General features: G+C 42.2%; 1 protein-coding gene across 25 annotated transcripts in view; it reads right to left on the bottom strand.

Moving 5' to 3' along the window:
- ARVCF (ARVCF delta catenin family member) overlaps positions 1-25,251 on the bottom strand; it is a 246,792-nt gene that overhangs the window by 112,595 nt on the left and 108,946 nt on the right. The gene's annotated exons all lie outside the window — the stretch shown is intronic.

Here is a 25,251-nt window from a genome sequence, read left to right as displayed (position 1 = left end):
TTTTTAGCTGACAAGCAAATGAAAACTCCATATCTACAAGGGTAGAATAAGCATTTCAGAAACATATTTCTTATTCCTGTGTGGTGAGAAAAGTCTTTTCCAATGGACTGAAGTCCCTCAGTTCAATCTCAACATTAACATGAACTTTTCAAGTATTTTCTGCTCTTGCAGATCATTCATTTGATTTTAGAAAACCTTTTTTCTCAGAAAAGTAAAAAAAGTTCTTTAGTCTCCAAACTGAAGCCAGCTCTACATACACTCATAGGTCAAATCCCTATTTCTTTATACGGACAGTACGAAAAGTGTGGCTGTTGTAACAGGTTCAAATCCTGAAGGAATGTCCCAGTCATGTGAATGTGAGCTGGTAAACTCATTTTAGAGCACCATTCTGTAAATGTTCTTGTCTTACAACCAATTTTGACTGTCTTTTGTACCTACACTTACACGCTTCTCTTACAAAGCCTCTTCAGTCCTTTCTGTGGCTCACCAGCTCACTCACTTTACAGAGGTCATTCTGGGGAAAACTGCTTTTTCTGTGCACCCTGGCTGCTGATTTCCATGTTAATTAATCAATAGATGAGGTTCACTACAGGCCATCACTCCTTGTTACTGCACAGCTCACCACAGTGCTGGTGTGTCCATCTGCTGTGCTGGTGAGGCTGCCTGGTGGCACAGGATCTGCTGGCAGGCTCCAGGGCAGGCAGCCAAGGAGCTGCTGGCCTTCCAGCAGCATCATCCTTCTCCCTTAAAATGCCACATCCTTCTCCCACAAACACACACAGCTGCTCTCCAGCTGAGCCATCCAAATTGCTCCACTACCTCAGCATGAAGATGTATCTTGAGCTTTGAAACAAAACGTTTTTGCGCTTGAAGGATGTCAGGGGTTACCTACAGAAACCTGCCCAAGTATTTCCCTGGGCTGTCAAACAGCCAAGCACAACAGCAGCAGTCATTCTGACAGACTAACGGGCCGGGGAGCAGCTGTCTACAGCAGAGCCATTTTCTTGGTCAAAAGAGGGGCTTTATAACTAAGTTATTATGTAGTGATTGAATGACACCATAAACCTTCTTTGTTTTAAAGCTGATTTGATGTAGATGAAATAAATCACTGGGTAGGCCCAGTTTTACTGGCTTAATCACTTTTAAGTTTTTTCCCTAGTTTACTGGGCAACATTTTCAGACGACCTCAAGTTCTCCTGATGCCTGGTATTCCTCCCACCAGCGTAGGCAGAGGCACATCTGGAAATAACACAACCCTATTGTTTTGCTTATAATAACAACAACTAAATAGACCTTATGGAAACAGATTTCATCTCCTATGCACACACAGCAAAGTGTGAACAGTGAAACAACAATCTATGGAGGTGATGAAAGATGGAGCAAAGTGGTTTTGAACCAGTTTCCACAGGAGCAGCCCAAGCAGATGTGTGGCTGCACCCAGCAGCATGAGAGGACACAAGGCTTGTGCTGCAGCCAACAGCAAACCACTCACTAGAACACATCATCACCTCCTGATGTGCTTGATTCCTCAATATGATAATACAAAAATAACATGGCTGCATCACAATGATATAGCAGGAAAATCATACACCTTGAATGTTTTGTCCTATTTTAGCATAAAGGATTTTCCATTAGGCAAGGACAGCCTTTCAGTAGTAGAGTAATATTTCAAGGGGAAAAAAAAACCCCATCAGCTTTTCAATTTCTGAATAGGGGAAAAAAAAAGCATTTCCAGATATCCTTTTGAAAAAGGACCATTGAGACCAATTCTGTTGTCTACTTCAGAGATCTTTAAAAGACATTTTGTAATTTCAAGCCAAAGCACATCACTCTGTCATGGGGAGGGAAGAGAAAAGAAAAGGGAAAACAATTTAATTTCCCCTGCTCATCTGAACACGCATCAAGTGAGCCTTTCAACAAACTCATAAAAATGTGCAAGGCAGACAGAAAATAATTTAGAATCCATTTAGAATTTATTGACTTGGCCTGGTCATACGTTTGATAACATATCTTGCTGTTGGTATGGCAAGTGGGGATAATAAAATTAAAGCTGATCTGTGAAAACTGGCAGGCTTAGCTTTAAATGGAGCTTCAAACCATACCAAAACAAAAAAATATCTGGTCTCTCTTTGGAAAATACACTGCAACATCTCCAAATTAGCCATAATTACTGCAAAATAACTTCCTGAAGAAGAAATGGGCTATAAAACCACTCCTGGTGGCAGGCATGAGAGATTGAGCACTTCAAGACCAGTCACTGGTCCTACCATTCCACATGGCAAGTGAAAGCTTCCTTACCAGGAGAAGCTGTATTTCAGAACTATTACTTGAAAGAAGCCCAGTATTTTACATTCTTGCCACATCAGTTTGACTCTTCCTTATTTAGTACTTTCTGCTTGAGCAAAGTCCCAGTATTTTGTCTGGGGTTGAGGGGGAGACCTTAATTTACAGGGAAAGGTGAGGGTGGTTTAAGCCAAGAAGAGCCTGTCAAGCACTGATAGGTAAACTCCAGCTTTCTGTTACACAACAATTCATCCTTTCCTCAATCCTTCCCCATCACACAGCCAGATGTTGCCAACTTTATCAGCATGACTTCTGCAATGATGGCTTTACATGGCAAGGGACTGTGCCACCACCTGCCACTGAGTACCTGCACCTCTCAGGGAAGCTCAGGACTTGCCTGAATTATTTGTAACTCCAGTTGTTCAAAAACAAAATCCTAAGAGCTCTCTCAAGGCTGAAGTGCAAAATATATTAAGATATGCGAGATGCCTCCATTTCTTCGTGGTTTTTTAACTATTCAAACTTCCCCCATAGACCTGGGGGAATTTCTGAACCCCAGGCTGCCAACAGCACACCAACCAAGGCAGGCAAGCAGTTCCCAGCCTGGACAGAAGACAAGAGTGCAAGAAAATCCAGACACACTATTCAGTGTCCCTAACTTAGGTCTGGAGTAATCATCTGAATTTTATGGTGTTTCAAGAGAAAATAACTGAAACACCCAGTGGGGGTTTTTTAATTTACTTTTGAATACACTGGTGAGAAGGGCTGGGGAAGAAGCCTCTTGTTGCAATGCCTTACAGCTACAGAGAAAGCAAGCCAACCTTTTACAAAATAAGAAACACAGCAGAAAACAAAACCAGCCAAAAGCTCTTCCAAATGATCAAGCACAGTGCTAACTTGCAATCTACCTCTTGATTAAGCAAAAGGTTTGGGATGCTTCACAGGGTACAAAATTTCACTGAAAAAGCCACCACCTCAGCACTGAGAGGAGAACAGCAAAGCCTGTCCAGGCTCAGTCCCAACCTCAATGGCCTCTCCCCAGGATTATCTCTGCAGCCTCCCATTCAGTGCTGTTTAACACACCACAGCACACATTTCAGCTGCTAATTCAGCTCTCTGGTCAAAACAGGCAACAGAAGCAAACAGATAATTTCTCCCAAGATCCTGACTTCCAACCTACAATCATTTATTTATGCACAGCAGTGTTCACAAATTCATCTCCAGCAGTCCCTGGAACACAAAGCTCAGTAACCTGATATGGTTTCCATGAGACCAGTTACAGAGATTGAAGGAAGGACCATTAAAACAAAACAAAAAAGCAATGAACTACAAGAGAGTCGATGTTTCAAAGCATGTAGCAAGTCTCTCCTACTGATCACTCTGCCAGTTCTTCAACTGAACCACAACTGAACAGCCAATTTAATAAAGATCTCTCATTTCAACAGGCAGGACACCACCAGGCACCAAGAAATGTTGCAGCTCAGCAAGAAGAGAATGCAGTGATCACTGGGTGGGTATAATAGAGGGATTATTTTACAATTACAGCAACAATGAAAAAGCAATTTATACAGTAACACGCTGATATACTGGCAAGCGCCTGTCCAAAGGGATTAAATGGAAGTCTGACACAGACTACAGACACAAGAATGTCTTTAGCAAAAGGTTTATGAACTTCCCTAGACAGTCATATTTCTAAGCAATGTCCCTTAAAGACAGTACCTTGCATTTAGACCCGTTTTAGGTAACAGGCACAGTGCACAAACTAGAAATAAAAGTTCACTTTGAGAATTCTTATTTATTTGAAGAGAAGTAAAAGCATATATGAAAAGGCTAGGTCACTTTTAATTGCTTCAGAGAGCGTACCTCACTGGCCCCCAAAATGCCTTCATTTCTTGGGCTTAAACTGGCCAAGGAACCTCAGAGGTGGCACTGGTAGCTCTTGGGGAGCTCCTGCTGCAGCAGTGACTTTGACAGAATATTTCGGAAGCCCTCAGCAGGAATAGCAGGGAAGCAGCCACGAGAGAGGAAGTTATCCAGGAACACTGTGGGGATGGCCTGAATGGTTCACAGCATCTCATGCCCCTGAAGCAAACCCCTGGTACTCTCTAGAAAAAAGCTGCTTAACAAAACCAACTTGCAAGGATAACCTGCAGGTAGATCGGGCTCCCTTCCAGAGCAGGGAACATCCAACCGAGAGGGAAAAAAACCCCCACGCTGCAGAAGAGAAATTCGGGTAGTTCAAAGGGAGGGCAGATGAACATTTTTACAAACCACAGAGCTTTTAGCTCTGGTTGATTTATTAAATGGGTCGTCCTCTTTTTCCTATCACTTCAGGCAACAGCTGAATTATTCAATGAGCTCCAGTTGACTATGTTGTTTCTAAAACACTTGGGCTATCTCTGGGGAAGGAAGACAAGAGGCGAGGGGGAATAAAAACATGTTTAAAAGTTAAAGAATTTAACAGAAGTGGGTCCTATTCATTTAGAGAAGTCTCAGAAGCAGAGAGGAAGTCAAGCACGTCTGCAGGTCTCCTGGCTAAGGAAACTTGTAGCACATGGAGAAGTGGAGATGTGCAGCTCAGCTGCAGCCTTGTTCCCACACCAGCTCAAGGCCGTGGCCCCTCCTGCTCCCACAAGCAGGATCATGGCTCCAGCCTCAGTGACACCCACCATGGCTTTGGAAACAAACACATGCTTTACTCTTCCCTAACAGAACTGTCAGAAGAATTTCTCCTGCAATCCAGTTGAGAGAAAAGCAGTTTTCAGACAATCTTTCACAGTTTAATAACTGCAGTATTTTTTTTTTGCCAGCCCAAAGCAGAGTGACTTGAACTGGACAGGGAGAACAACAATGAAGCCAACCTCTCAGTGAGGCAAATACCAAACCATCAGGCTAACAAAGCAACATTCCTCTGAACACACCATTTCTCACGGATCACCAGCTCCAGGACTTAACTTCATAGTGGCATGTAATTAATGAAAACACTGTGTGATGGTCATGTGAACAGAGGTTAGTTTTCAGATGTTTTTCAGATTTCAGCAGTAGCAGAAGTGATTGGTCATGAAGTAGCAGATGAGCTCTTGCAAAACTACTTATGATACAGCAAAGGAGAGATATTTGCTGCAGAGAAGGTCAGCCTGCTAGAAGAAAGCCTGTTGACAGCTGAGAATCCTGCTGTTATTTGTGCTTGCTCAGTAATTGGAGATGGATGCAGGAAAACACAGGGATCCATCAGCCAAGACAAAATCAAATCAGGAAATACATAAAAAATTAATATAATCAAAAAAAGCAAAGGACCTGACAGCAAATCACTGAAGCCAAAAACAGACAAAGCTCTTTACTACTCTAAAAAAAAAAAAAAACTAAAACCCCCAAACCTGCAGATAATTTACTCACATGACGTATTTTGCTACTGCTCCCAAACACCTGCAAATCACATATGTATATTTTAAAATAAAATGAATTATTTATGGCTTTTTAAAACATTATAAGAAATTTACAGGCACCTAATCTATAAGGACACCACCAGAGCATTCTGTCCTGAGTAAATCAGAGGATTCCACATGCCAACTGCTGCTCAAAAACAAAGACTAAAACCAGAATACAGCATTGACAGCTGGTACGAACTTCAGAAATGTAAAAATTATAAAAGTCAGCAAAACAATAGTCAGAGCAGATAGTCAGGGGTCCAGACCTGGGCCCTATATATCTGCCAACCTTATCAGTTTTGTGGGCCAAGTCTCAGTACTGAATATTGAATTCTCTCTCTTCACCCTCAGGTGAGTGGCAGAAATAACAGAATATACTCACTGGATTTATCTTCCCTGAAGAATTCCCATTTCTTTCAAATGATGTCTTGGACCAAAACACTCCATCCCAACTGCTGCATTGTCCTGGGCACCTTACTAACTCCTACATGGTTTTGATAACAGAATAGGCAAGATCCTTTTCCACCAATCTCTTAATACGTCTTCCTGTGTCTTACTAAAATTTCTTCCCAGCTTCTTCTTTGGTTGCCATTTATCTTTTGCACAGATGAAGTCTGTCCAATCCAGCAAGTCCAGGTTCTCATTACTGCAGCAATGGTACTGATGCAGGAATTTTAAATATGTGGGTTTAGTTGGTGCATACTCATTGGGTAACTGTGAATGCAGGGTAAGAATTACTCACTGCACTGATTTCAAAAGGATACTTTAACAGCTTTTTGTAAAAAAGGAAGTTTGAGCTCCTGAATCACCTATGTAAAACAATCAAATCTGCCTATTTTTTTTAAACTAAGAACACAGTCCTTTTGTTGTATTCCAGTAAAGCTGCTTCATTGTAACCAGGCATATTGCACAATGCCAATTTTCAGCCTCTAGTGTCACAGGGAAATTCTCACTCGAGTAACTTCCATTCAGTCCCAGCCAAGAGCATTACAATTGGTGTAAAGCTGACATGCTCTACCCAGACAACAGCACCCAACCAATCCATTTCAAACAATCAATAAAATTTACTATAAAGACTCTAAACTCAATATTGAGGGCAAATCTTTGAAGTAATCTAGGATATCATCCTGGGAGAAAACTACTCAGTAAACTTCATTTTAGTTTTTATTTTGTGTTTGCTTTGTGGTTTTGGTTTTTGTTTTTTTTTAATAAGCAAACAAGATTATGACAGAAATTATGCAATAGACAGAAAAGGGGCTTATCTAAAGTAAATAAAGCCTCCTGTTTGCAACCAGCTGACAGAATTTGGTATTTCTCTCTCCTTCCCTCCCTCTCTTTAAGACCAACTTTCAAAAACAGTTACAAATCAACTTTCAGAAGAGATTTTCAGGTAAGTAATGACTCCCTTCTCAGTGTGGCCATTCTCGTGGCACCACTGAGCAGGAAAATTGATAGGACATGGTACAAATTTGACAGTGAGCAGTTCAGACACTGAATGCTGCTTGAACTTGCACAAATTATTTTTATCTTCACTTTTTGGAATACTATGTACATGAAGAGCAATGAAAACTTGAGATGCACCCATCAGTAAGTTCAGTGCAACTCAGGAAGATTTACAGAGTTTCTATTCAAATAACTCTGATTTCCTCAGACTTTCAGAAACCTTGAGACAGCCTCCCCCAAAGATGTCTTGCATTAATCAAATTATGTAGCACCAGCAAATAAGGAGCTGCTAGGGGAGTTTTAGTGACAAAGAGCATGGGGCAAGATGTTCAGGATGAGTGACCTTGTGTCCAAACCTTCTCTACAGACCAATCCTCTCAGTAAATCACAGGCAGTCACATTTTCTCCCAACAGCCATGAGAGGAAGAGCACTGAGGGCAGTGCCCTGGGGAGAATGTGCCTCACATCAGCCTGGGAACAGAGCAAGCTGCCTGTGAGAGCTCCCTGGCAATCAAGGCACAACTGTCAGGATGGGCTGGCAGGGTGAACCTGAGCACCTGCAGCTTCTGCAGCAGTCACAGTTTGGCCTGCTCTACCTCTCAGGCAACCAAGGACTCCAGGCTACCCCTGACTGTACAACCAACCATGTCCATGGGCACTCCAACAGACACATACTACCAAATAAACTACAAACAAGGAAAGGACAGAGGCACCATGGTATTCAAATGACAAACTGGAAACACAACCAGAAAAAGTCAGGACAGCAACCCAACATTGTCTCCAACAAGCTGCTTTAAACAGGAACATCACTTTATCTACAAATTCCTCCTGTTTGTTTTTTTACTGTCCAGCAGAAACAGGTCAGATGAGCCATGTACATGCAAAAACTCCTACTGGCTGTACTTTGTGGGCAGTGCAGAGTACATATGTCTTACTTGCCATGTCTCTTACCACCTACTGAACCCACAGGGATCAGCATCTGGACTCCTCGCTGCTGCTGGCAGCACAGACACAGCAAAAGGTCCAATCTTAGCCCTGCAGCCACAGGTGCTCCTGGCACGGTGCCTGCTCTCATCTCAGCCCACACACAGCACGTATTATTTACTTTGTCAAAATGTTCAGAGGCATTGAATCTGCCCAAGGACTGTCCACTTGTCTGCCCGCACAGGAGAGGAACAGAATTAGTCATCATAAAGAAAGAAGAAACCTCCTACAGCTCCCTTTCCTCTCTGCTCTGTGAGGAACATGCCCAGCTGAAGTGATACCAGCAGAGGGAAATACCCTGAGCCTTCAGCTGTAACAGAGGGGAGTGAACAGGGGGCAGCTGTCCAGGGTCCAGATCCCCGAATGGGGCAAGACATGATGGGGTATCCCAACATGCCTTTCCTCTTTATGTTATCTGAGAAATTTGGATTCCAATCATCTGACTTAGTACTTTATCATTTCAGATTTTGCACACAGAAGTCTTGAAAATCCCATCATCCACTGGAAAGAGTAATTTTTGGTTGACTTATCTGTAACTTCAGAGAATAACTGTTTACTGATATTCTCACAGAGGTAGTCAACAACACAGAATGCCACATTAGTTCCCCACAGCCAAGCTAACAGACTTTTCAGTAAAAAACACAGCAGCAGGGTTCCCCAGGACAACAGACACTATGGAACCCTTTCTCAGCCTGATGATGGGCCCCCAAAGCTTGCCCTAACTCTCAGCAGCAAGATGAGCTTTACCCTTGAGAATGTGTGGGCTTTTTGACTAATTTTTGATGTTTAATAAAAACAAGGCATACAAGATAGAAGGTGGAGAGAGGGAGGACAAAGCAAACAGTCCAGAATCCTTTTTTAGATTTTTTTTCCTGTAGAAAAATAAACAAACCCAGGGAGCGTTATGGCATAGGAGGTTCTAACTGTTCTCTGTAGACTTTCCAAGCACAAGAAAAGAAAAACAAAGACATTAATCCAGGCAGTAACAATGCCAATAACCACATTCCAAAAGCCATGGTGCAGTTGAGGTGCCTCACTGCTGCATCACCACCACAGTACATCATGGCAGGCGAGAAATGTGGAATTGGAATTCTCCAAACCTACAGGAATAGAAATCTTACATCAATTCCAGGAAAGATCAGGGGAAAAAAAGCCTTAACCTTTTTCCATTTGATTAGCACCTGTCACATTTAAAGGATGACAAAAATACTCTGTTCTTTCCCTTAAAATCTGGAAATTTAACAGGGAGTATTTCCTCAGCAATGACCCTCCTGCACCTGGCTTACTAGCTTATTGTCATCCAGATGACAGCAGGATCCAGATACCCCAATTAAAAGCTGGTATGAGCTCAATTGCACTGATCAACCAAGTGTTAGTCCAACTACTGACCAACAACTCCCTCTGCAAAGCTGCCCCACCAGCACTGCATCCTGTGACTGGCAATAGTTGATTTGGGAAGTTTGCAAGAGTTTAAAATAAATGTATCACTTTCCTAACAAAACAGTCAAGTTTTTCTAGGCATAGTTCAATCAATTTAGCTCTGTTACTCATAAAAGCCCTTAAAACCTGTCTCCAGGGCTCTCCTAGCACTCCAACTATCCTTATTTAGATAAATGTCGATCCTAGAAACTTAATTGTTGTCCTTCTGATAGAACTGCCTCCTGTCTTCAACTCCCATAGTCAGAGCTACTGAAGGAGACACTGCCATTAACTGAAGCCTCTTCTTCAATGAAATCCACAGCACAAAAAATGCAGAAATAGGTCACTTGGAAGAGGGGGTCACAGCCAGACAGAATTTGCAAGCAACACGTGGACCATGTATGGCAAAATGATGGTACAAAAGGACATTGAGCCTTCCCTCCAGAGCTCTGCACATCACTGCTCTGACTCACAGGTCATGTGGCTCACACAAAATGCCTGCTTGGGAAGAGCACCAAGCTGAACTTTGGAAGAAGCAGGCAGAAGAAAGAAGTCAACTCCTACATACTTAGCAATGGAGTTAGCACAGACTGTGCACCCACTACAGCAGAAAAGGCCCATTCCATTCACCTGCTGTTACTAAATTCAAAACCAATTTATTTACATGAGATTTTGTGAAACAAACAACATTCAAGTGGAAGTCATAAGTAGCGTACTTGAAAAGGCAACAGGCAGCATTGAACTACATCATTTGCCAGAAGCTTTTACAACCTTTCTTTTTTGAGCTGGTCACTTGAACAGAGGAGTTCTGGAAACAAACAAAATACCATCAAAATCAGTATTCTGGTTCCTCTTTGTGGCATGAAATCAACTTCTACCCTGCTAAACCAGCTGACTGGTTTCACCAGCATCACCTGAGCTTAGATCCTTAAGATGTTTTAATTTACTTGTTTCCCAGTGGGCTATCCCTTCAATTTTTCAGCATCTTGGCGTGCTTGGTGATTGTTTAAAAATATTTATCAGGAGATATGCCAGCCTGGAAGCAGAAAAATCATGTGGGATCTCTTCAGTGTAAATAAATACCTGACAGGATGGTGCAGGGAGGATGGAGACAGTGGTGTCCAAGGTAAGGACAAGAGGCTTTGGGCACACACTCAAACACAGAGGGTTCTGTCTCAACACCAGACACTGAGGTTGACTGAGCACTGGCAGAGATTGCCCTGGGTGGCTGCAGAGTGCTGGTCCTTGGAGACATCCAAAAGCCACCTGCAAGTGGCCCTTGCTGAGCAGGGGGTTGGACCAGATGAGCTCCAGAGGTCCCTTCCAACCTCAGCCACTTGGTGATTCTCTTGCTCCAAAATATATCCTACTGTTTCTGAAATTATAAATCTGCATTCCAGTTCCTCTCCAGACAATCCCCACCTAAAGCAAGCCAGCAGGGAAAAACAAACCTCAAAGCCTTTCTGAATTGCCTCCCCCACATTCAAATCTGCAGTGGCCATAAACTCATGCATAGTAATGATCAGCTTTACTTGGGGCTAAATAAACAGACTTCACTCAGCACTGCTTTCTAACTGTGGCACAGAAGACTGTGGCTCATCAGACAGGCAAATAGATATAAAAATTAGTCTGGAACTCTGGAAGAGTTTGTCTTCCAAATACTACCCCATCCAACACACACCTGTCCAAATTATTAATAGGCCATAATCTTAAGTGATACAAAATAAAATTAGAAATATCTCTTCCACACAGTTTAAAGCATCTTGCTGTATTTTCAGTCATGGTCTGCAAGCTACACATCTCAAAATGGCACAAGCACCAATATTCTCTCTCAGATAACCCTGAAGTTACATCCCCTGGTTTCCTCAGCACAGGGTGCAGTATCCACGAACTGTGACCCGCTTACCTTTAGCTCAGTAACAAAGTGCTGACAATCCCACCAGAATTCATTCCTTTAAGGGAAGGATCAACAGTTCAAAGTTATCTCTAGGAGATGTGCTAAAGCCTGCCCAGTCTGTCTCATCTCCCCACTGCCCAGCTGGATTGGATGGCCTGGCAAAGCTGTCTCTGCTCACCTTCAGCCTTCCATGGTGCTGCTAAAGGGATTGCTTCAACAAGTCAAAGCATACAAACATACCCTTCACAATCTCCCTTTTAAAAACCTCTTTAAGATCCAGCTCTTCGTCAGTCATCATTGTAAAACCTCTCCACTCTGCCTATGTGACCTGACTTATTTAAAGAACAGGCTCCTGAGGTTCCTGTCTGGGAAATCAACCCCCTTAAATCAGGCACCTTTAATCACATGGTCCCCACCAGGGGTAAGACAGAGGCATGTTCTCATTGATGTTCTTTATACCTGCAATATATTCCTAATACTCTAACAGGTATCTGCTTTCTGTCACACTCTGTGCTTGTTTAACCTTTACATCATTGTTGTCTGGAATTAATTCCATGTAATCTCTGACAGACTGTCTCCATGGTACTGACACATCTCCCCACATTATTATATGCTGACATTCACAGCTACTTCATGAGACAAATGGTCCTCACTCAGATGCTAAATCAGCAGCCATAGTATGCTCTAATGTCTTCTCACTAAATTGATCCTTGCTATTGCCAGCCACAAAAATGCAACTGATACATTGCACACAATCTTCATTCATCACATTTCAATTAAACTTCAATAAGGCTGACTTCAAGAGCACCACCATCATCACCAGATGGCTGAAAGTTCAACTCAGCACCAGCAAACACAACTTGCTGTGCCATCAACACTCTCCATTTAACAGCTCCTGCTCCTGTTTGGTAGCAACTCACTGTCCCCTAAAGGAGGAAACCCCAAAGACAACCCAGAGCTTGGATCCAGTCTGACAGTTTGCAGCATTTAGGGCACCTACAAGGCCTTGTGGAGTGTAAAGATGTCACAGAATGCAAGGAACAGCAGAGCCTCCAGTCTCCCTGCTATGAAGTGTTTACATAGGCGTGTGGATGCTTTGTAGTTCTGGAAAGCTTTTAAGGAAGCTCAAATTTTCAAAAGTATATTACAAGTAAGGCATTGAGTAGCTCCCACACCTTTCTGACAGCTGACATGTTCTGCATTTAGAAAATTCAGTGAGCTAAAGAAAGAAATATTTAGCTATTTGAATTAGTGTATTGTCCCTCCAAAAGGAGGAGTATTGGGCTATAGAGATTTATCTTCTTTACATCTTATGTTACTTCAACAGCCAGCTAAAAATAGAAAAATGGTAATTATTTAGCACATCTTTAAAGCAACCATTTCCCTCCCAATTAATTTCCAGTTCCTCAGTTTAATTATGTACTCAAATTTTCTTGACGCACACACTGCAAGAAGCTGAATGTGTTTCCTGTAAATTTAATCACCTTCAGAAATAATGACCCTAAAAGAACTTTCTAAGCAAAGAATAAGAAGTCCATTCCACTAAATCTGCCTGGGTGGGAAGAAGGCAGAAACTGATGTCACCAGACAGTAAACTCTGGAGCCTGAACCCAAGTAACAAGCTGCTTTCACTTGCCCTCGGGGTAAATGACCCCAATATAATAACAAGTAGTTCCGGCCCAAGTAAGAATGAAACTCATCATCTCTCCCCCCAGAAACCAGGGGTCATCATTATTGCTCACAGCATCAGCCACTGTGGAGCCCAGCTCAGGAGCCTTCATGTCTAGAGAAGCTGCAGACTGACCAGACCTTTTTCTGTGAAATTTAGAGACAAAACTTCTGTAAACTCCTCTAGTAACTGATTGGAGACTCGGAGAGAGAAGTGGGAAGCAGAAATCAAGCACTGCCTTGCTGGTACCAGAGCAAAGTACCACCAGGGCAGAGCAGAGCAATGCACACTGCTGCGCTCCCAGCAGGCACAAAGCACACAGACCTTTCTCTACCCAGAGCCAGCAGAAGGTTACTTCCAACAGCTCCTATTATTTTCTTTTCAGCATTTCTCTATTCTTCTACCCTGTGGCCTTATCCTAGAAGGGGCAGTGTTCCAAACGCCAAGGAACAAAGCAGGAGAGGCACCTGACCTCAGAGGAGGGCACAGAGCTCCCCTGCCTCGCTGGGGGACACAGAGGGGCCTGTGCAGAGACCCCCCTGCCACAGGACACTCCTCACCCAGCTGCGACAGGATTCCTTCAACCTGCACCTGAAACCTGCCTTCATACCTAATCCGATCCTCTGGTGCGCACCTGCGCGCCTTTTGTCTCGTGTTGGAGGCATGAGGGGGGGCAAGAGATTGTTTGCAGATGAGAGATTACTTCAGCATTGTACAATCAGAAAACAAGGAGGAAAAAAGCCCTCACTACTCAAAGCTCTGTCATTTGAGCACAACAAAGGGGAACTTTTAGAACAAAGCATTTCTGAAATCAAATATCTGCTAGAAGCTTACAGATTTTAAGCCTGTCTAAATTACTAACTAGGTCTAAGTGGAACTGCACAATCAGACAACAGAAAGAAGGCAGTATTAGCATAAAGTGCAATGATCTTATAAAATATTTAAGCAAAGCATGTGACCATTGATAATATGCACTTTGAACAATAGGCTGTGCACATAAACAATGTGGGGCTTTGGGGTTTTTCCTCCAAACCTCTAGAATATGGGCATCTGTGGGCAGGGAAGAAAAAGAAATTTAAGAAAGAAAACACAAGCAATATATACAGGGACACATTCCAGATTTGCATGGTAGAGTCCCTGTAAAGTATATTTGTAATATTATGCACATTCTAGCTTAGGAACAGACACATGGACACACCAAGAGGTTCTGGAACCTTTAGGTTTTTGAGGAAAAAACACAAGAGGAAGGATTCTGCTGAGAACAAAGCTCTCATACTTACCCCCAGTCAGCAACTTCAGCAAGCTGCTTCTGTGCTGAGGCTGGTCAAACCCAAACAAATCCATGGTTTAATTATTAATAAAGCCCCCACCCCAGCTAAGGCAGGCAGGGAGCTGTACAAGAGTATAAACACATTAAATTACAGTATTTTGAACTCACTTGCTTAAAAATCAAGGTTTTTTCAAAAATTAGAATACCATAAGGAGACCAGGTAACAGGACTAAACTTCATTTCTCTTCTCAATCACAAACTCCATCTGAGCACAGCACCTATTCCTGAACCATCCATGGACAAAGCCTGGGTAGGCTCCCTTCCTGCTCCAAACCCCAGAGAAACTCCAGGAAAATTAAGCCAGCAGTAATAATTTCTCCTAAGAAACACCCAGAGATGATAATTATTTGTATGCCTTGCTTTACAATAAACAGACTGACATCAGGCAAAACCAAGTTTTACAGGACCTTACACAGCACACCAGCACCAAAATTCACTTGCTTAGCAACCAGAGAGGAGGGGAAGGCTTGCATCCAGGAAATATTTCAGGTACAGTGTCACAGACCAAAATTTAAGAAGAAAATGTGATGGAGGTTATAGGCTGCAGCTATGGGTTCATGAAATTCATGTCAGCCTGGAGATGGGCCATGAATTGCACCCTCAGCTCCAGCATCACTTGGAGCACTGCACTGTCTGGACACCATGGCTGACCCACCCCTCAATTCAGGGAGTTCTGTCTCCTTTTATTTAGGGGACTCAGATCTTACCAGGAGCAGCTATACACTGGCTCCTGTTAATTTGTGTCAAGTGAGGAATTCTACACAGGAGCAATGCTCAGGCTTTCTAGGAAGGTAACTCACAATAGCTTACTTCAGCTTTGGTAAGTAGTAAAAATACAAAACCATTTCCTAAGTTAAAACAGCAGATCCTATTTATGCTCAGAGGAAAACAAACAATTAAGAATGTATCATATCATGCCTTTTGTCCTTCTTAGCCTACCTTTATTACCACTGACCAATTTTTCTGGAAAAGGTGAACAATGCATTCAAATCCAAACCCCTGAGAAGACTTTAATTAATGTCTTCAAGCTGAGAGTGACCCTTTGTAAACAAACATTCTTTTACAGATGTACTAAGTTTGATCATCACCATGACCACCACCAAACACTGCATGGTTTCCATGAAGGAGCTGATGTTATGCACAACTCCAGAAGATAATGAAGACTCTCTTTACACAGCTACTCCACATTGTGTGCCAGCAAAACACTGTACCAGCTTAAAAAGCTGAGAAGACAAAGAGGATGAATAACAATACATAAAATGTAACTAGAAACAAATTATACTCTGGAAATTTATATTTTTAAGGCATTTAGACCTGTAACACTGACACTTATCCATAAGCTGGAGTAGCAGTCAATTCTACACCCCAATGAAATCTTCAGTGTTCCTCAGTACCTGCAGTTGTCCTTATCGGCACATCTACAGGTTAAGAACAAATTAAATCACAAGGTGATGTTCTGTAGCACAAGTTTTCCACTGCATTTGTGGCTACTGTGTGCACTTAGGCTCTCTGCAAAATTTTTCTTTAAACTGCTGCCTATTGGATACAAAGCAGAGACGAAAGCTGTAGAAAGTTCTGTACATTCTGGGATGATCCCAATAGTGGTCAATCATACATCTTATTTAAAAAATGCAATCAATACTGGAGATATAAAATATTAAATAAACACTTAGGGCAGATATCTCCACTCCTCACAACTACTACAGGATGGAGCTGCATGGTTCCCCCACTCTTGCTGGGTTTATAACGAACTGCATCTGAATTAAACCCAGAAGACTTATGAAAAATTGATCTTACACCAGAACAGCTTTTTGCTTGAGCCCCCCCCCCCCGTAAAGTTGAAATACCTATGCATCCCAGTTTTTACAACAATAAAATAATTACTTTCCTGTCACTGAAGTTGCACAGGACACCCCTGTCAACAAGGCAAGGGGCTAAAACTGTCACAAAAGATAAAAAGAGCAGGGCAAGATTATTACACTGAAATCCCAGGAGGTGACCAACATCTTACTTAGGGGAAGATTCATTCAAATTTCATCAACCTATTGAATGACTAAGGTAGGCAGAAAGGATGCTGGTATCAAAGGGAAATTAATGCTGACCTGAATTTGAAACACAGCAATCGCCCACACAGAGAGTGAGACTCACAACGCCTCTGTGCAGCCCGGATCCGTCAGAGAGGGCTGCATTCTGGGACATGTCAATTAAAATTAAGAATGAAATAACTCTGTGCAACGGTGCTGAATGGCATTTTCTCTCAAGAGACCACAAGTTCCTACTGAGATTTCAGCTGTGCAATCAGATTTCCATTCTTAACTCTTTCATTTCCAATGGAATTGATCTGATCATGACACACTTCCTTCAATTCTCAGCTAAATCCAAAGACATAATTTTATAGTATTGGACCTACCTGTAGCCAAAATCTGGACTGTGCTTCTCCAGAGTTAATGAGACACCAGTGCTGCAGAACACCAGCTCTAAATATCTTTGGGCACTATCAGAACTGAGCTGAGAAGTTCAGGAACAAGATAAAAAACTGAGAAGCAGCAGTGTAACCCCAGGGTGAAGTGCACTGCTCAACCAGGCAACAATTCTGAGAAACTGGACCTCAAGAGTTGCCAGGGCCAATATTTGAGTTTCATTTGTCCAGCGGAGAAGTCAGCGCCCATCACGTCACACTACCTGCCCCACAGCCCGTGTCCCAGAGCCGCCTCCCAGCGGGGTGAGCAGCCCCTGCTCAGCTGGGATGGGGCCGGGAGCCCACGGGATCCTCCGGCAGCCAGGGCTGCACTCCCACCACCACTGTGGGAAACACAGCACAGCACAACCCCACACACGGCACCTATTCACGGTATCTCATCAAGTGCTCAACAAAGCCATCTTGGCATTTTACCTCAGGAGAACATGGGAACTGCATTTTAAGAGGGAAGTACCTTCCACAAATTTTTGCAATTCAAAAATCCACAGGAAATATGAGAAAAAAAATAGTTTTAGTGTTGTGTTTCAACACTTAAAAGGCATTTTTCAAAAATGTTTATCTGTAATTTACAATCAGAAGAAAACTAATTTCCCTTGTCCCTTTAAAGGAAAATGATAAATTTTTAGGAGACTAAAACAAAACACTTAAGGGAATTTTAAATACAGGAAGGAGGGATAAGAGCATGGGGGAAGAACCCAACAGACTTCGTAAATATTTTTGCAATTTCAGTTGCCAAAACAGTATCCACATAATGTACCTCAGCCAAGTTTCTCTGAACAAAAAAATCCAAAGAGCAACAATTCATGAAATCCACCCACACATTTGCAGTGTCTTTATGCACGCATACACAGCACTTCAGCTGCTGTGGACATGACTCTTCCTTTACTATCTCGATTTACATGGCAGATGCTGATTTTCCCAGTGTCTCTTTTTCTGGAAGGGCTCTGGAATTCAGCCAAGCTAGGCATGGGTGTTACACATTATCTGCTATGCCTCTTGGTGGAGGCAGCAAAGGAAGAAAATTAAATTTTATCTGAATGCTGTAAAGTTTGCGCTGGCACTGTTAAGCTGAAATTTTGAAGCGTCAGCTTTGTGGGAAAAAGAAAAATAAAACTGATCCCATGTAAATGAAACAAAGATGATTTTGACTGGAGTCTCAAAGACCAAGAAGAAGAAAAACTTACTGGATTAACGGTGTGCCACAGTAGATTTAGAGAAACTGCAGACAGATGCTTCAGTTCCTATTTACACATCAAAACCAGCAGTCAGGTTTTCCAAATTATTCAGCACATTGACACAGCACCTTTTAATTGATCTCTAATCATATCTGCAGATGGTGCATACTAGCTTAAAGGTTTGAAAGGCTGCCCCTCAATCCTGGTTACCTCCATAGCAATAGTTCTCTCCAAAGATTTGGACCTTAAAGACATGGCAGGGAAAAATACATTTTCTGATCCTACATATTAAGAAGGGTCACAACCTTTTCAGCAATGAAGTGAACAATGTTCTCTCTCTCCCTTTGATTTGTCATACAGCTGATTAAGATACTCATTTCTGTATGTCAAAATATAAAAGCTGCAACTGTAAATATGGAGGTCCATCACCAGTACATAAAAAATTAATTAGTGCTTCTTTGCACTCCTTGCAGTGCAAGAAGGGTGGGTGCAGTGTCACTTTCTGTTTGCTTCATATTTCCTGAATATTATCCAAGTAAGTCTTTTTTCCCATCTCCTATATCTAAAATGACTGATGGCTGTTGGTTTTGATGTAATTACAAATGGCTCTCCCCTCTAGAAACAACCTGCTAAAATGAATATTGTACCTTAGAAGCAAAGTGCTACCCTTAAAAACTGCCAACGGTGTTCACTAATACATAGCCCTGGTACTACTGTGCCACTAACTGGTGTCATGGCTGTCACTGACAGATGAAAAGCTGAATAGGAAAGAAAAAAGAAATGGGATGTGTTAAGACTGCATCATAAAATGTAAGATAAATGTGTCACCATGACCAAGACGCCTTCTAACCTCAGGTAATAAAATAACATGTCTTGGTCAAAAGAATTACCCTGAGATAAAATTGCTGAGGACAAACATGATGTGTTCCTCACCTAGCACACATTTACATATGCTAATGTGAAGAATACATTTTTTAAAAACTCTTGTAAACCTACTATAGTCAGAAACACAGACCATTCCTGTTGGTCTAAGAGGAGAATGAAGAACTGGAAAGTATAAGAAGATTATAGAAGCACATGGGTGAAAAAAAACATATTACTGAAAAACAGAGACAGGAGCTGCTGCATCAGGCTCTGACACAGTGCTGGGACACAATCACCCTGCAGAAGTGAATTAACACCATAACCAGCACACTACAGAACGCTGCCAAATATTTAAAATATATCTTCTGACTTGCCTGGCAGCACTATAAGGCAAGGACAGGCTTTCTGAAGATTCAATGAAATTTCATCCAGAAAACAGCGTGTTTAACTTCACCCAACCACAAGCATCAGGAAGCCCCCCTGCCCCCCTTCCTGGGGAGGAAACCAGAGCTTTGCTTCCCTCCTGTTTGCAAATCAGCCAGGGGGTTCACGTGGAGCAGCAGATAAAGGATGCAAAGCCCCAATCATAGCACTGGGAGCTTCAAGGCACGTGCAAACCAAGGCACTACACACACCTCCAATTCCTTCTTTCCCATGATGTAGGAATGGACATTTTGGATAGCACAGTAAGGCAAGAAGGTCACACCAAGAAGGTGCCTGGAAGTAAAGGATGCCCATGAGAGAACATCAACCTGACCTGATGCAGAACCAGAGCAGCTGCTCAATGGAATTTATGCTAATATAAGAGACAGTGGTACCACAAAAGAACTTTCAGATACCATTTCAATATTAAGAATTAGTCTGGTTTATCAGTGATTAAGAAGGATTCAGGAAGGTGCTGATGGAGAAATCTAGCCACCCACATAATCTGCTCTGTAAATAAGTAATTTTGTCCATTCAAAACAAGTGTTTCACATTACTGCAATGCAGTACTGTGTGAAGCCCTATCTTTCAGTTTCTTTATCAATCCTTTCTCCAGAGCTACTTGGAATTAACACACTGTCAAAGGCCTATATTGAACTCCTTTATCTTATTCAAATTTGGAGCTCTCATCTCTGCATAACTCAAACAGAGACACGGATTTGTGTCTTTGTTAAAGTATCACACACCCAACCAGCCAAGGCCCACTCAGTGCCATGCCCAGGAGCCAAAAGGGTCTTTATGCCCTTAACAGCAAGTTCACCTGAGAATCATATCAAAAGACAGGGATGCAAATACCTTCATATGCAAAACTTACTAAAATAATTTCCAGAAGTTTACAATTCAAAGAGCAGAATAATCCTGGTCACACACAGGACCTGTTTGTATCTCAGGGCTCTACCAACCATAAACAAATTGAGCTTCATCTCTTTCAGCAGCTCCTTAATCAATTACAAGCTTGTACTCTGAAAGGACTTCTGAACATTCCAGATGATACTTCTGATCCATCTTACACTACACACATCCAGAGAAATGCTACCTAAATTAAATCATCTTCTCATCTCCATGTATGTATTTTTATACCCACACACACATATATATAAACACACACAAAAATACAGTCTCTACAGTACAAAAATATACTGACTCTGGTTTCATTAAAGACTTTCAGGAACATCTCTCTGAACATTACAATAGTCTTGCTGAGAAAGTTTTACTGAAAATAAAAGTTCAGAACTGCACCAAGCGATTTAACTTGTAGAGGCAGAAAATCCAAAGCTCAAAAGTACTTCAAGTTTAGTTAAAACACTTTCTTTTTTGAACACTGAGGAGTTGTGATGCTAAGGATAGATGTGTGGGATTGGACAAAAGGGAAAACTCTGGTATTTCAATCTCCTGCTGTAAGCAGGCGTGGACCTGACTCATCAAAGAGGCAGAGAAAACCACTGCAAGTTATGGATTTTCACATTTCTGCAGTACAGAGGGAGCACTGAGTTCATGGAGTTTTCACCCCTTAGTACAACAGAAAGGATTCTGTCCACCCATTTGTGGGAGGCAGACTCTTAGACACAAAAGCTGATGCTGCCCTAAGAAAGCAAGTGTTGCTCATCTGGCTCCTCTCAGGTAGTCACAGTTGCTCATTCTTAGGCATAAAGGCAAATTTAAAAAAGGTCCCAAAGCCTGGCTGCAACTTAATGAGAGACAGAAGACACAAAGGACACAGTGACATTTAAAACTATCAGTGTTTGAGTTTCAGCTCTCCTTTTATCCAAGAATTTGAAATACACTTTCTCTACTCTCAGGATTTATTTCAGGGACTCCATTACTCTTCAAACCTCCACTGGAAAAACAAAACCAAAGAAAACCTACTAGCAAAATCCTTTGTTTCACTTCTCACATGCTACTGAAACAACAGTGATTTTAAAAACACCTGAAGAATACAATCTTGTTATTGCTCCAGTCTGTCCTTGGGAAGATCTGAGCAAACCAAATGCATACAGAGCTCCCAGGCCAAGGCACATGAGGTTTGTACTGCATTGTCACCCTGGTTCAGCACCAGAGCCATCACATGAGCTCCTGCCCACACACTCCTGTTCATGCCCTGCCCTTTTCCTCCTCCCAAGAACTTCACACAGAGCCATTTCTCCTCCCTGTTTCAGGCCCAGGAGGAAGGTACAGCCCTTCCAAGGGGCTCAAACAGCCTGGTTCAGGAGGCCATTCCTCTTTTCATGGAGCTTTAGGATTGGCTTCAGTTTTTCAGCTGCATCAGTTCAGTGGTTCTGTCCCCAGAATGGTCACAAACATGAGTGCATTACCTTGTTGCACACTTTGGGAAACCAACAACCAGCAGCAGCAAAGAACGGGATTTTCTGAATCCCAGACAGAGCTGAACTTCCCATCTCACACCACAACATCCACAAATACTTCCACAAAGGAGAACAAGCAGTGGTGCAGTCCGAAGCAGGAGCTTTTTAGAAGTTTCTCTGCATTACAGCTACAGAATTTTGGTAGCACAGAGGAAATAATTTAGAGCAATTGAGGAACAGAGGTAGGAACAGGTGAAGACATACTAAGGATATGCTAAATACTTTTATTCAGTGAAACGCCTTGTTATTTTAACACTCAAATGCAAGGACAGAACTTCACCAGCGGCCTTGATCCTCCTCCCACTGAATCAAACCTTAATTCAGCGGCAGAAATGAACTCCTGGGAAAAAAATGTTTGCAATTCAATGTTTGTGAGCAGCCTTGTTATAAATATCCAGTCCATCCAGTTTCAAATGTGATTGTTTAACATGCTTTTTTCTCCATTTTATCTTCCTTAATCAGTATTTCTACATTTGGAAAGACCTTGAGTGCCCACATTTGTTAAAAAAAACCAAAAAAAAACCAAAAAAACACACTACAGCAACCAAAACCACCAAAACATCTTTTTATGTTTTTATTTTTAGTAACTGCAATGTAACTTAAGCAAAACTTGCAGCCAGCCTGATGCTCCATGTAGAACAGCTCCAGAGCTTGGGGACAGGTGGTTAAGCAGTACAGCCCTGGGAAGGGCAATTGCTGGAATGCTTTGCTTGGTATGTCCATTGCTGGTACAAAGCTGTGCACTCACACAAAATGGACATTCTAGGCCCTCTTATAAAGGAACACAGTTCCTGTTGAGGCATTTTCAGAAACTGAACACTTCCATTTCCACATCTCACACAGGTGTCCTGCAGCTCCAAGGCTTCCTTGTTATGCTGAAGGACTCAGCCACATTCTCACATCTGAGCTGATGTTCCACACCTGAATTGGGCAGTAACTGCCCAAAGAGCTCAGAAATCCACCATCCTGTAGAGAGTTCCTGCCTCTGTGCAGAGCTCACACAAGTGTGTGCCTCCATTCAGTTGCTCCTGTAGTTCGACATCTCAGTGAGTCCCAGACCCACTCCCTGTGCCCAGCTCTGCTACCGGGCTCACACCGGCTGCCAAGGGAATGCTTGGGGGAGCAAGGAGGACTCAATATTGGAGACTGCTACATCTCTTCACTCCAGGGCAGTAAAGCATATTAGACCTGTTTCAGGCCTGTCATATGTGAGGACCCATGGGTGAATCCCTACAGAAATCCATGCCAAATCTCACATTCCCTTCTTATTTGGTTTTTCTAATATGACCTGACCAATTGCTTGGAAAATGATGATTCTACTGCATGCTGCACCTCCATGAGCATTTCTTCCACAAGCTTTCCATCACTGGTACAGACTCACAGCAGGGATGGCACTAATGCATTAACTGCTTTTTCATCTTGCCAGATCTACAATTTCATAGTCTCTCACATCAGTATTATCCTCTAGTGAAATGCTTCAGGAACAAAGTGCTGAGGAAGGCCAGCTTTACTGAGGTCAGTGCCTGAGTCTGGAATGTTAATAAAGTATTTTCCTAAGCAAGAATAACAGAGAACTGAAAAACTTTTGACAAAAGTCACTTTAAGTGACTCCTTTCCCCTTCACAACTTCATGGCCCTAAGGCAAGCCAGCACTTTAGGTTTCAGATCCAGATCAAAGCCGTATGTGATACTGCACGAACATATATTTTAACAGTTCCAGACTTCAAGATCCTTCTCAGTTTCATAAACTCTTTACTTACTTCCAAGGCCACTGCAGATACTCTGCACAAACTTCAACAGCTTTCATCCCTCATGAGCAGGAAGGGGAATGGCCAAGGGATGACTCAGGAATGTGACACCCACCTCCCACATCATGGCCACATTTCTGGTTTTCAGCATTTGGTTCCTCTACCAGTGCTCTCAGGTACAATGCTCCTTTTGTGGCCCAGAACTTCAGGAAGCATGACTATTCCCAGTAAAAGCATGATTAGAAGTTATTCTTCATTCTTTTTAATTACTATTTCACAGTTATCCTTATCTGAACACAACAGGCCTTCGGTTAATGTGGCAGAAGTCCATTGCAGTATCTCTCCTATCTTTATCTGGATGGATTGTACAGACTTGTCATCTACCGCAAAGTCATTTATTCATTTGGTTTAGTTTTACTTAATTGTGATCATTACAGCTAAAGAATTACTTTCTACAGGCCCTGTAACTGCACAGTAAATTTTTCTGACAACTCACGGCTTAAAACTACCACCTTTCATTAAGCAAAGCATTCTCTAATAAACTGCTGTGCTATCAGACTGAACAGCTATTCTGTGAAAAGACCTCAGAATAAATCCAGAACCATTACTCCAACAGAAGAGATAAAATACCACATCTCTGTCTAATCCTCAGCTATGACAGTGTGAAAATGAAAACCATGACATTTTTTTGTTTTGATATGGAAGAAGAATTTACAAGCTAACTGAAAAGCATGACCTGAAGTGATTAACTACAACCTTCCACTCTCACTCAAGCTTTTCCGCCTATCAACACTGAAAACCCAGAAGACACAAACACAGCTGTACTGCATGGGTCAAAAGACATGAAATACACCTTTTTTCTTACTGTTAGCATTCTGCTCCTTACCTCCAGCTATTTCCTTTATGTATTAAAAAAACCCAGACAAAACCAAAATCCCTTGGAGCTGCTAACTAGATCTATCTATCTAAAACTCAACAATCCATTGCACATAATTTGACAGGTACAGTAGCTGTGGGTCAGGCAATATGAACAGCACCACAGACAAATCAAATCCCTTCCTAAGACGCCCACAGGAAGCATGACACACAAACAAGTACCCAAACAAACCAGCATTCAGCCACCTCCAGCAGGCAGGACTGTGATTCCAGGGAATCCTACAGACAAAGAAATGCTCACTGGAGGACCCAGCTGAAAGGGCTACTTTCCCCTCAAGGGAATCAGCATCCTATTTGCATCATGAAATGATTCAGCCTTCTGTTACTGAGATGGGTGGGTGAAACAGGGTATTAAACCAAGCCAGAGAAACTCTAACAACCTCAGTGCAATGAGCCTAAACAAATTCAGGGATGTATTATCCGTGATGTATTATTGTGGCATTCTCCTACTCTACAGTACTCTGTTTTAAATTACAAAGGCAGACGAGAAAAAAGAGGATTAAGAAAAAGACACAACCTCATCCTAGTTGGAGAAGCAGCTCTACCCTGCCACCACCTGAATTTATCAGGTTTCCTGAGGCTTACAAGGTAGGAGAAGAAGGTTACCCACGAAAAGCACCTATGAATTACAGGAGCCTACACGATCTCTTTTTATTTAAATCTAGTCCGCAACAGCTTTGTCCTGGAATACCCAATGACAGTTCAAAGTAAAGAATAATATTTGAAATATTTTTGCACCAAGTTGTAAGT

The sequence above is a fragment of the Zonotrichia leucophrys genome, chromosome 15 (assembly GCF_028769735.1).
Source record: "Zonotrichia leucophrys gambelii isolate GWCS_2022_RI chromosome 15, RI_Zleu_2.0, whole genome shotgun sequence".
Taxonomy (NCBI): Eukaryota; Metazoa; Chordata; class Aves; order Passeriformes; family Passerellidae; genus Zonotrichia; species Zonotrichia leucophrys.
Note: the sequence above shows the minus strand (reverse complement) of the source record. Positions and strands in the feature narration are given on the sequence as shown.